We start from the raw sequence: 12,910 nt of genomic DNA on the forward strand, positions 1-12,910 counted from the left end.
GATTTGAATTCTCACCTGATTCTTTGGTCTATTAAATACCTTGATTTATTATATATCTTCTCCGATAGAAAGGAACAATTAGTATAACTATTTGTAATTGTATCGATTACTTTTTTATTATAAAATATAAAATATAATATTTTTATTAATTTATTAGTATAATAATAATAATAATAATAAATATGATGGAATATAAATTGGAGAGTGGTGACTTGTGTGGCTAAACCTCTTCTTCTTTTCAACAAAAGCATGCTTTTAGGCTTTTTCTTGTCACCACAATCACGGAACCGTTGCTTCTGAGAACCATTCTTAAGTATTTAACATATTTTTCCCATTAATTTTCTGTCATAAAAAACAATTTTTTTTTTCAAAACGACGCTGTTTAGATAAACCATATCACTGATTTGTTACGGTCTCAGATTTTTGTCTAACAGCATTGTTTAGTTTTAAGCAACATTTTGTGTAAGAAATAACCCTACAATGAAATAATGAAATAAATCGAAATATAAAAGAGTTTGTATTGTGATTACGATTTTATATCGGTTTTCTGAGTTTACTTTTTCCACATAAGTAGCCAAAAATAATTTGAGCACACACTATGTCATGTACGATAAAATGATAGCAAAGCTTAATTAATTTGTTGTTTTACACTTATGTATTTACATAATTAATTTTTAAGAAAAAAATAATTAAAATAGTAAAAATAAAACTACAAATATAATAAATAAAATACTTTGTATAAACAATTTTATACAAAATATTTTAAAATAAAAATTATTTTTAAAAAAGAGTTAATAATTATATTTTTTAAATCAATTAATAATTATACTATAAAAGATAAAATAGAAAAAAAAAAGTATATCTTAGATATAATTTTTTTATTTAAAATTGTTTTTTTTTTGTGATTTTTTTTCTTTAAATACGTAAAACATGTCACATGCACTACTTTTTTTTTAAAAAAAAAGTCAAAGACAGTCTTTCCCTCTTGGAAGTTAGGTGTGATAAAGAAGAGATAGAAGAGTGAGAGTAGGTGGGTGAGAGGTTGATACAAACCTTACAAAAAGATGTTTGGTCAAAAGATAGAAATCTTGCATGATTGTGAGTTATGGAGGTTTGTGTTCATTTATCGTATTTGTCATAATTTGTTTTAGCAATCTTCCCCATATAAACAACATGTATGTGTGTTTGGGTAATGTTTAGAGACTACATTTTCTAGTTAAATTATGAAATAAGGTAGAAATTAGAGAAAGTTCATTAATGATTGAGGTCATTGTAGTTATAATGTGCAAATAGGTTGTTCAAACATCACAAATATTAGATCCATAAAAGTTTATATATATAAAATATAGTGTTGAAGATGATATGAATGGTTATGTAAAAAGTTACAAGGATGAAGTCGTGATACTTATATTGTTTTATCATAATTATTAATTATATTTTTTTACACAATAATAAATATTTAATGAAATATATTTTGTAGTTATAAAATTTTTGTTTTTAATATAAGTTTAAAATAATAATTTGACTTTTATATTTAGGTTTGTGATTTTTTTATATTTTTTAATTAATTAAGTTTTTATATTTTTTAAAATACAGTTAATACGGTCCCTTTTATTAGATTAATATAAATGGCACTTAGATAATGATGACTTGTGTAACATCCTAATAAATTTTACGATTTTTTTTGTAATTTGATCATTTGCACACTTTTCAAGATTAATAACACATTGTTACTTAGTTTAACTATTTCCTAGGCTTCAACTAACCTTTCTATGATCATGTGCTATTACAATTATTTGTACCTTTATATACTCACATATTATCATAGGATCATTACAAAAAGATAAAACCAATCAAACATAAAATAAGAAAGGGTAAGCTAATGTATTTATAAAAAGGTGTTTAAGAAAAAAAAATCAAATTCTAAACATAGCTAAAATAATTCAAACTTATTATCTTAAACTCAAATCGGCCCTCATGGCTCAAACAAATATTTCATCAAATGTTCCATCTCAGTGTTGGATCAAAACTAACTCAAACAATCCAATTCAACCCATGTTATGACTTTATCTAATTTAACAACATTTATCAACCGAACAACTCAAATAATAAATCAACACATATGACTCAGTCCAACTGGCTCCAAATCAATCCACAATCCTCATATCATCTAACAACACTACCAACAAATAACTCAAGACTCTGCTTCCGGAGGAAAGACTAGTGTATTAAATAGACTCGTGAGACTCTGCACCTGTCACACTTACTTCCAAATTACCCATATTATAATCACATCCAGGATCTTAAGTTCTTCACCAATGGCTCCCTAAGTATGATCATCTTTCTTATCATATTATCTGTTTTGTGAAACCTCTTTTGACTCTCACCACCTATATATCTTTGTCTATGCAAGAGAGTCAGGATAGTCTCACTCGTGAAATCACTTATCAGTACACTTTGACACACATACAATAGTAGTATTTTTTCCTTGAAAATACTACCTGGACTCAAACCTCACAATATCAATCCTAACAAAGTTCACAAAATCCTATATTTTCTAACAATCATCAATTTAAATGCATTCTCACACACTAAAAATACTGTATACCAATTACATATATCATTAATGGCATAAAATTCATTCTTAATCCGCTCAAAAGAACAAAAAACATTAAATGATTCTTGTTATGTTGCAGGTCTAACATGGAGATTCCATTTCATCATATATATTCAATTGTAATCTATTTACAGGCAAAATTCCAGTCATAACCCACCCTTTCAATACCATTTCTATTTACATGATTCAACAATCCAAAACATACTTTCTTTCCTCTTTCGCATTCCAACGAGTCTAACATTTAAACTTTTCTTAAGCAAATTATCCTCCAAACAGTTCTACATATCTCCAATTAGCAAATCACAAACACATTAAGTCTAATATTTCCAGAATTGGAATACATGTATCCCAAATTTTTATTCATATAATTATAAACACAAATCACACCTATTTGATGACCTCCTATAATGGCTTTAGTACGTCCTACACAATGCACAACTCAAGATCTTCTATCTATACTAAGAAACATCCATTTGATGATTGATGATTGGATCACACCATTCAATGTATAAGACGATATCAACTCAGTTTGGGTATATGCAACCAAGAGAATTTGCATGCACACGGATTAGATTGACGTTCAAAGGAAGGAAAAAATTGACTTACCTAAATAAAAAAAATTTGATCGGGAACTTTCATAGTACTTATTAAGAAAAACACTTATACAGTCTTTGATCTTCAAAAGGATGAAAGCTAAGTCAGAACTTTAAAAATGGAAGGAATGTTCTTGAGAGTTAGGATTTACATAAAAGAAAAAAGATTTTTCGAAAGATTTTGTTGGGTTCTCACAACTTGGTGACACATTATTTTTAGAATGAGTTGAATTATATGTACATTAGACAATGTTGTCCTTTTTTACAAAGGTTATTGTGTTTGTTCGTTTCTCCTTTTTTTTTTAAAGAAGGCCTAATTTTCTCATTTTCTTCACTTCTTTGATGGCCTACTTATTTATCTCCTTACCTATTATAAAATGTATCATTCTTAACCGACTAAGCCCAGAGGTACGTACATTTTCTTGGAATAAAAAAACAAAAAAAAAATAGTCGATCTTACAACAAAGAGACAAGTCAATTCATGAAAAAGATTCCAAATTAAAATAATGTAAATTGGGCTTTAAATTGTAGACAATGGGTCTTTTATGTTGTGTTTGGATTGAGGTGTGGATTTGGAGGAGTGAATTTGCGTTAATTTGAGTTGATTTGTAGGTAAAGATGAGGTTGTTTGGATTAAGGAAAAAATGGTATGATTTGAGTGGATATAAGTACAAAGTTGATGAAAGTTTGTGTATGATGTGATTGATAAAATTTAATAAGTTATAATTTTTAATAGGATAAATAGTATGATTACCATTTTACCTTCAATGTAAAAAGAAATGATATTAAAATAAGATTAAAAATGTTATTTAAAATTAAAAAATATAATTTATTGGTATTATCATTAATAACTTAAAATAAATTATTATTATTCTTGATGATAACTTGAAATAATTTATGATATAGACTATTTAATGTATATCTCCACATTTATAATCAATCTTCATATGTATTAATAACACATTAAACCAATTAAAAATGACAGCATTAAGATGATATGAATATTATCTATTTTAATGTTTACCAAGTATATATGATTTTAGTTTTTAAACATTTCGCGCGAATTTAGAATTTATTTATCTTTTAAATTTTGATACAATTTGGTCCAAACTTTAAAAATAAATAGATATAGTCCTCTTAATCCAATAACAATCAAAATTCTTTTATTTGTGAAATGACATTTCATATAGTCATTTGAGTTATTTTAACCGATCGACACATCTTGAGTCAAATACCAGTCTAAAACATTATTTAACGCGTAAAAAAGATTAACATTGTTGAATTAACAACATTACATCCTTTCATTTTTAAAGTTTTGAAATCAAAATATATCAAAGTTTAGAAAATAAAATAAAATTCTAATTTGCCATCCAAATTTAAGGATTATATAAACATTGTCCTGTGAGGTTCTCACCAGCCACACGTGTGAGTGGAAAAGTGAAAAGATGAGAGATTTGTGAAAGCATGTTATGTTATATTACGAAGTGTGAATGGTGGGATTTCATTTCATGTGGTGGGATTTCATTTCACTTCACCTCGTGGGATTTTAAGCTTTAAACAATGAATTGCCACTTACAAAACCTAAAAAGGAAATTGGTTTGGAACGATTATGTGTGTGTGGTTGTGTTGAATTGCAGAAACATTATGAGGTTGGCAAAAGTTTCCCAAGTTGGTGCCAGTTGTGTTGTGCACCAGACATGACATAATTTGATGAAAATGGAGTTTGTTTGATGAAAAATATGATGCCCCTCTTATCTAAAAAAGGAAAAGTGACCCAAATTCAGATCATAATTGGTAACTTATCACGTGAATTTCTGGATACCATTTTTTGTAGGGTCTTCATCATCACTCTTCTTCTGTCACAAAGTTTTTGACAGGTCAAAGATCCTCACGTTCTTGCTCATGTACAATGCAAAATATCATCGTTTTTCTTTTCCTGCATCCTCAATTGATAAAAAGGAAAATTTTCAAAGTAATTTCTAATATTTTATGGGTCTTGATAACCGGTACCTTAAGATACTGATTAAGAATAATTAATGTACAATAAATCCTACCTTAAGACACTGATTAAGAATAATTAATGTACAATAGATCCTACAAAATATATAGATAAGTATAATATAAAATAAAATCTGACATAATAATCATTAATATAACTTTATTTTTTAAAAAAAAACATAAATGCTCATAAATATTGTACATGTGTATTTAATATTTTATTTAATGTTTAAAAATAAAAGTTAAAAACTAATTAAATAATAAAATAACTATATTTTAATATTGCTAAAAATTAAATGTAATTAAGTATAAAAAAGTTTAAATTAACAGAAAAATCAACAAAAAAGTATTAAAAATTTAAATTAAAAAAAACAATATAAGAAAGTATAAATTAACAAAAAAATCAACAAAAAAATTAATGTTAAATATCTAAAAATATTACAAAAAAAAGAATAATTAAAGTGTTAATTTGAGACTTAATTGATTTTTTTTTTCTTTTTAATAAAAATCTTAAAAATTCTGAAGTCCTTTTTTATAACAGTAAGTTATTGTCTAAAAATTTAAAAGGATATTTTTGTCTTTATAAAATTTATTATGTACATTTATACTATTTTAATCACTGTATTTAATTATTTCAGTTTTCAATGTAAAAATATGATATCAAAGCACATTTATTATTCATTAATCAGTGTCCTAAGACACGGGTTAGCATTCTCCATTTTATATTATATAAGACTTTTATTGTAAATTTGTAAAAAGAAATTTAAGAATTTTCTTTTTGTCTTTTTTCTAAATATTTTAATTGGCAGGTCAATCTTTCGTAAATACTTATTTTTTAAAAAAATATTAAATTTACAAGTATTTTATATAATATTTTTTGCAAAATTGTTTAACACAAAATATTTCGTAAAATAAATTTTTTATAATTTTTTTTATAACAAAGTTTATAAATATTTGTTAAAAGAAAATAAAAAATATAATAAAAAATATATATATTTTTTAGTAATAATTAAAAGTGTTGTAAGTCTTAAAATGTCCATGTTTGGGTTGTAGAATTCAGACATGTTTCTTAATTATATATTAAAAATATCATTACTTTATGAAGTGAAGCGGAATACATGTATCGTAACACATTTTAAAAAAAATGGTATATAAAATATACATAAAATAGGCCAATTTAATGTGTTTGAAAATATAGTACTAAATTAGTAAAATGTTTAATATAATTATTAATTTCCAATAACCATTTGTATTAATCGAGTAAATAATTACCCTAAAATATGAATTGAAAAATAAACTTTTAGGCTTTGTTTGTATCATGGATCCTATTCTTAACTCTGGTGTGCAAGTGCATAAGTTGTTTGTTTCAATAAATTTTGCTCTGCTAAAATGAAATTATATTTTGGCATAAATTCAAAGATATATTGAAACGAAACTGCATCTTCGCATAAATGCGAAGATTTACTGTGCTATACATGGAAAAACAAAAATTATCCTTTATCAATTAATTTCTTTTTGTTATAAAATAAAGGTAATAAGAGAGACAAAGGAGAGGAAGAATAGAGAATGAGAGAGTAGGGAGCAACTTCTGTTTGTATGTGTGTCTTATTACTGATAGGACGAGTCCTATTTATAGGTACAATATGGTAACCCAGAAAGGATATAAAATCAAATAGTAAATACAAAATATTACATCATAAAGAGTAATGAATAATATGATTATCAATCATATGAGTAATTGTATAAATCAATGGACGACCATTAATTCATAACACTCCCCCTTGGGTGTCCATTGATAAAAGAATGTGATTTGTCCATATAGAACTTTTTAAGCACTTTCGTTATATAAGCTTCTTGATGTACAAGAACACCTTTGTTTAAATACTCAATTTGTAATCCCAAACAAAACTTTGTCCTTCCAAGATCCTTCATCTCAAATTCTTTCTTTAAACAATCAATTGCCTTTGTGAGCTCATTAGGAGTTCCAACTATGTTTATGTCATCTACATAAACAGCAATTATGGCAAATTCATTCTCGGATCTTTTCATATAAATACAAGGACAAATAGGGTCATTTTTATACCCTTCCTTTAATAAGTACTCACTTAGACGGTTATACCACATACGTCCTGATTGTTTCAATCGATAAAGGGACTTATTCAATTTTATTGAATAATCCTTTTTAGAATTTGCTTTGTTGGGCACATTAAATCCTTCAGGGAGTTTCATATAAATATCATTTTCCAAAGAGCCATACAAATAGGCTGTAACAACATCCATGAGGTGCAAATTCAAACCTTCTTGTGCAACAAGGCTAATTAAATATCTAAATGTTGTTGCATCCAATACTGGAGAATATGTCTCCTCAAAATCAATACCAGGTCTTTGTGAAAAACCTTGAGCAACTAACCGTGCTTTGTATCTAACAATTTCACCATTCTCATTTCGTTTTTGTACAAAAACCCATCTGTACCCAATAGGTTTTACACCCTCAGGTGTGCGAACTACAGGTCCAAAAACCTTTCGTTTAGCAAGCGAATCTAATTCTGCTTGGATTGCATCTTTCCATTTTGGCCAATCATTTCTTTGCCGACAATCTTCAATTGTCATTGGTTCTTGATCATCATTGTCACTTATGACATCCTTTGCTACATTATATGCAAAAACCTCGTCAATATTGACTTTATTTCGATTCCATATTTTATGATTCATGACATAATTTATTGAGATCTCATCATTTTCAACAATTTCAGGTACCTGAGGTTCTTCTGGAACCGAATCATTGATTATGTCAAAAGAATCTTTTGGGACTTTTACCCCCTCGATTAGGCCATCTTGCCTTTTTTCCCTTTTTCTCACACGAGGATTTTTATCTTTGGAACCCAAAGGCCTACCACGCTTTAGGCGTGTTTGAGATTCATTTGCTATGTTAGATTGTCCAACAGGAATATCAATTCTGATTGGAGTATTAGCAGCGGGTATATGCGACTTAGTTACCCTTTTTGTGTCAGTAAAAGCATCTGGTAATTGGTTGGCCAATTTTTGTAAATGAATTATCCGTTGAACTTCTAGTTCACACTCTTTTGTACGAGGATCAAGATGAGATAATGATAATTCATTCCAACCAATATCTTTTTCCAGTTTCTTTCTTTCTCCCCCTAATGTTGGAAAAATTGATTCATCAAAATGACTATCAGCAAATCGAGCTGTAAATAAGTCACCTGTTGATGGTTCAAGATATTTTATTATCGATGGAGAATCATATCCAACATATATTCCCAAACGTCTTTGAGGACCCATCATAGTCCTTTTTGGTGGGGAAATTGGGACATATACAACACACCCAAAAATTCTTAAATGAGAAATATTTGGTTGTTGACCAAAAACCAACTGTAAAGGAGAGTATTTGTGATAACTTGTTGGTCTGATGCGAATCAATACTGCAGCATGCAGAATTGCATATCCCCAAGTAGTCATTGGAAGATTAGCTTTCATAAGTAAAGGTCGTGCAATCAATTTTAGACGTTTTATCAATGATTCTGCAAGTCCATTTTGAGTATGAACATGTGCTACTGGATGTTCAACTTCAATTCCAATTGACATACAATACTCATTAAAAGCATGAGATGTAAATTCACCAGCATTATCAAGACGAATTTTCTTAATTGGATAATCTGGGAAGTGGGCTCTTAACTTGATCAATTGTGCTAATAACTTAGCAAATGCTTGATTTCGAGTTGATAGTAAACAAATATGTGACCATCTAGTGGACGCATCAATTAATACCATGAAATATCTAAATGATCCACATGGTGGGTGTATTGGACCACAAATATCACCTTGTATTCGTTCTAAAAATGAGATTGACTCATTTCTAATTTTTTCTGGTGATGGTCTTATTATCAATTTTCCCTGCGAACATGCAGTACATGAGAAATCATTGGACTGAAGAAGCTTTTGACTTTTAAGTGGATGTCCACATGAGTTTTCAGCTATTTTTCGCATCATGATATATCCAGGATGACCCAACCGATCATGCCAAACAAGAAATTCATTCTTATTTGTAAGCTTCTGGCTTACAATAACATGCGTCTCAATCGCATTAATATATGTGTAGTACAAGCCATAAGAGAAGGCTGATAATTTCTCCAATACACATTTTTTATTTGACTCAATTTGAGTGATATAAAGATATTCAACATCTCCTTCATTATTTGTCTCAATATGATATCCATTTAGACGAATATCCTTGAAACTTAATAAGTTTCTATTGGACTTAGGAGAATAAAATGCATTTTTAATATGCAATCTTGTACCTCTTGGCAGAAGTACTGTAGCTCTTCCAGAGCCTTCAATTATATTTGTAGTACCAGAAATAGTACTAACATTGACTTCTCGCATTACCAAAGTAGAGAAAAATTTATTACTCTTGAGAATTGTATGAGTTGTTGCACTATCAGCAAGGCACAGATCCTCATCATTGGTGTTAATGCCAATATTCATTCTTCATATAAACATAAATATCAATATTAGAGATTACTTTGTAAGAGGAGAGAAAGAAAAAAAAAATAAAATAAAATAAAATAAAATAGAGGATTTTATTCATAAAAACATAAAAACTTGTACATATAAAAGCAACATGAATTAAATATAAAACATTGTCTTAAAAATTAATCATAAAATAAAACTATTTTCTAACACTCCCATCACCAATAAGGTGATCAATGCTTCCATCGGGTTTAGAAAAGAAATCACCAATATCAAGATGAGTAGTATCCATATGACCATAATCAGAATCACCATCTTCATAAGCAAAGTGTGTTTCTACATTCTTCTTTTTAAGTGATTCTTGGTAGAGTTCAACAAGATGCTTTGGTGTATAACAGGCACGGGTCCAATGACCTTTACTACCACAACGGTAACATATATTTTCAGCCTTTTTGCCATTATTTTCACCCCTTTCTTTTTCCTTTTTCGCATTCTTGTTCCACTTCTGTTGATGAAGTTTCTCTTTGAAATTTCCTTTATAACCATGTCCACGACCATGATTAATAGCACGACCACGACCACGACCATGGCTACGACCACGGCCAAAATTACGACCACGATTATTATTATGGTCTTGACCTCGTCCATGATTATATGGATCAGATGTTGCTGCATTCACTTCTGGGAATGGAGCAGAACCAGTTGGTTGGGCCTCATGATTTTTCATCAAGAGCTCATTATTTTGTTCAGCCACAAGAAGGCATGAAATCAATTCATAATATTGATTGCTCCATTCACTTCTGGGAATGGAGCAGATTAGGCGGATCTCATGATTTTTCATCAAAAGCTTTATTGCTTTGTCCAGCCAGCCATGCATAGGCATGAAATAAATTCACAATATTTGTGAAGTCTCTTTTCACAATATTTTTGTTATGAGCAAATTAGTTGCTTTATTTCTTTATTTAATGGTATCCCAATATCCATTGCATCTAAATATATTTCAACATTTAAAATCCAATATAAGGAATTCTTCCTTACAATATCAAGGGTCACAAATCCAAATTTTGCAACGTTTCGCGTGTTTAAAACTAACACATAAAATAATAATATTAATAATAATCATCATCATCAAAATAATAATATTAATAATAATCATCGTCATAATAAAAATATTATGACAGAGAATTTTGCAACGTTTCGCGTGTTTAAAACTAGCACATAAAATATTAATATAATCAAATTTCATGTATGAAATTATTAAAATCAAATAATAATAATATGACAGAGAAAAATAAATCAAACAATTATCATTACACAAAAAAAAAAATGAGATAAAGTTTGTGAATGAGAAAAAGATTAGAAAGAACCTCGGTTAAGGAATATAGAGCGTTGTTCTTGGGGAGAAAAAAAAAATATGCCTTCACGCTCAGTTGGATAACCCTCGTGCTGATAACGTGTTATAAAATAAAGGTAATAAGAGAGACAAAGGAGAGGAAGAATAGAGAATGAGAGAGTAGGGAGCAACTTCTGTTTGTATGTGTGTCTTATTATTGATAGGACGAGTCCTATTTATAGGTACAATATGGTAACCCAGAAAGGATATAAAATCAAATAGTAAATACAAAATATTACATCATAAAGAGTAATGAATAATATGATTATCAATCATATGAGTAATTGTATAAATCAATGGACGACCATTAATTCATAACACTTTTATATATATAGATAGATAGAATTCTCTAGTTTTTTATTATGTATAATATAAATAACATATTAAAAATAAAATTAATAATGATAATAATTAGTATAATGTTAATAATAATAATTATAGTATTAATAGTTAAAATTACAATTAATGTTATAATAATGAACATTAACACCAATTTAAATAATAATATAAAATAAATTGTTTTAGAGAATAATTTGAAATTTGTTTCAATAAATTTAAAAGTATTTAAAAGTATCGTGAGAGATGATTTATTTGCTGAAATTAAATTACATTCTCGCAATAAATGCACATATTTAAAAAAGTTGAGTGTTATTGAAAAAATATTTTATTAACAATAAATTTCAGTAACTAGTTTATAAAACAAAAAATTATTAATCATTAAAATAATTATTATTATACATAAAAGATTATAATTAATTTATAAATTTAATTACCAAAATTTTAGTTACAAAAATAATCGGCCATTATATCCTATCTATCAAAATTCCTATTTAGACAATTGATTTCTAAATTTATCTCTGTATATATAATATTTTTTATGTATAATATAAATAATAATATAATAATAATAAAACTAATAGCAATAATGATGATAATTAATATAATATTAATAACAATAACTACAGTATTAATAATTCAAATTATATATATATATAATGCTTTTTATGTATAATATAAATAATATAATAATAATAAAACTAATAGCAATAATGATGATAATTAATATAATATTAATAACAATAAATACAGTATTAATAATTCAAATTACAATTAATATTAATAATAACAATAATAAATATTAACAATAATTTAAATAATAATATAAAACAAATTATTTTAGAGAATGATTTGAAATTTATTTCAAATTTTTTTTTATTATGTTTATTTTTATATCTTTCCATTTTAAATATTTCTTCATTACATTTAAGAAATTCAATTTCTTTTGTCTTCCTCCTAAGAATTTTAATTAATAAATCAATCCTTCGTAAATAATTATGTCTTACAAAATTATAAAATTTTTAAGTATTTTATATAATTTTTTAAAAAAATTGTTTTATCCAAAATATTTTGAAAATAAATTTTTTATAATTTCTTATAATTTTTTTTATAACAATTTATAAATATTTTGAAAAGGAAAATATATTTTGAAAATGCAAAACTTAGTTCAAAATGCAAAATTTAGTTCAAAAAACGTAAATTGTTTTTGAATTTCTTCCCTCCCTTTAATTTTAGACCGTAAACGTCAAAAGAGCTCACAGTGTTGAAAATGTGAAGTTTGAAAAGACATGTACATCGAAATCGTGGACTTTTATGAGAATTTTAAGCAACAATTTTAAAATTGTTGCAGTACTAAAAATCGTAGTCTATTACTTATAGCTACACTTACCTAGACTACACCTAAAAAATTATTGTCTAAACTTTAGCTCATTGTTTTTGTAGTTTAACTCACAATTGTGTCATTGCCTAAAGCGATTTTTGTTG

Source organism: Vigna unguiculata, chromosome 11 (assembly GCF_037176805.1).
Source record: "Vigna unguiculata cultivar grain cowpea cultivar isolate G323 ecotype 2 chromosome 11, ASM3717680v1, whole genome shotgun sequence".
NCBI classification, from domain to species: Eukaryota; Viridiplantae; Streptophyta; class Magnoliopsida; order Fabales; family Fabaceae; genus Vigna; species Vigna unguiculata.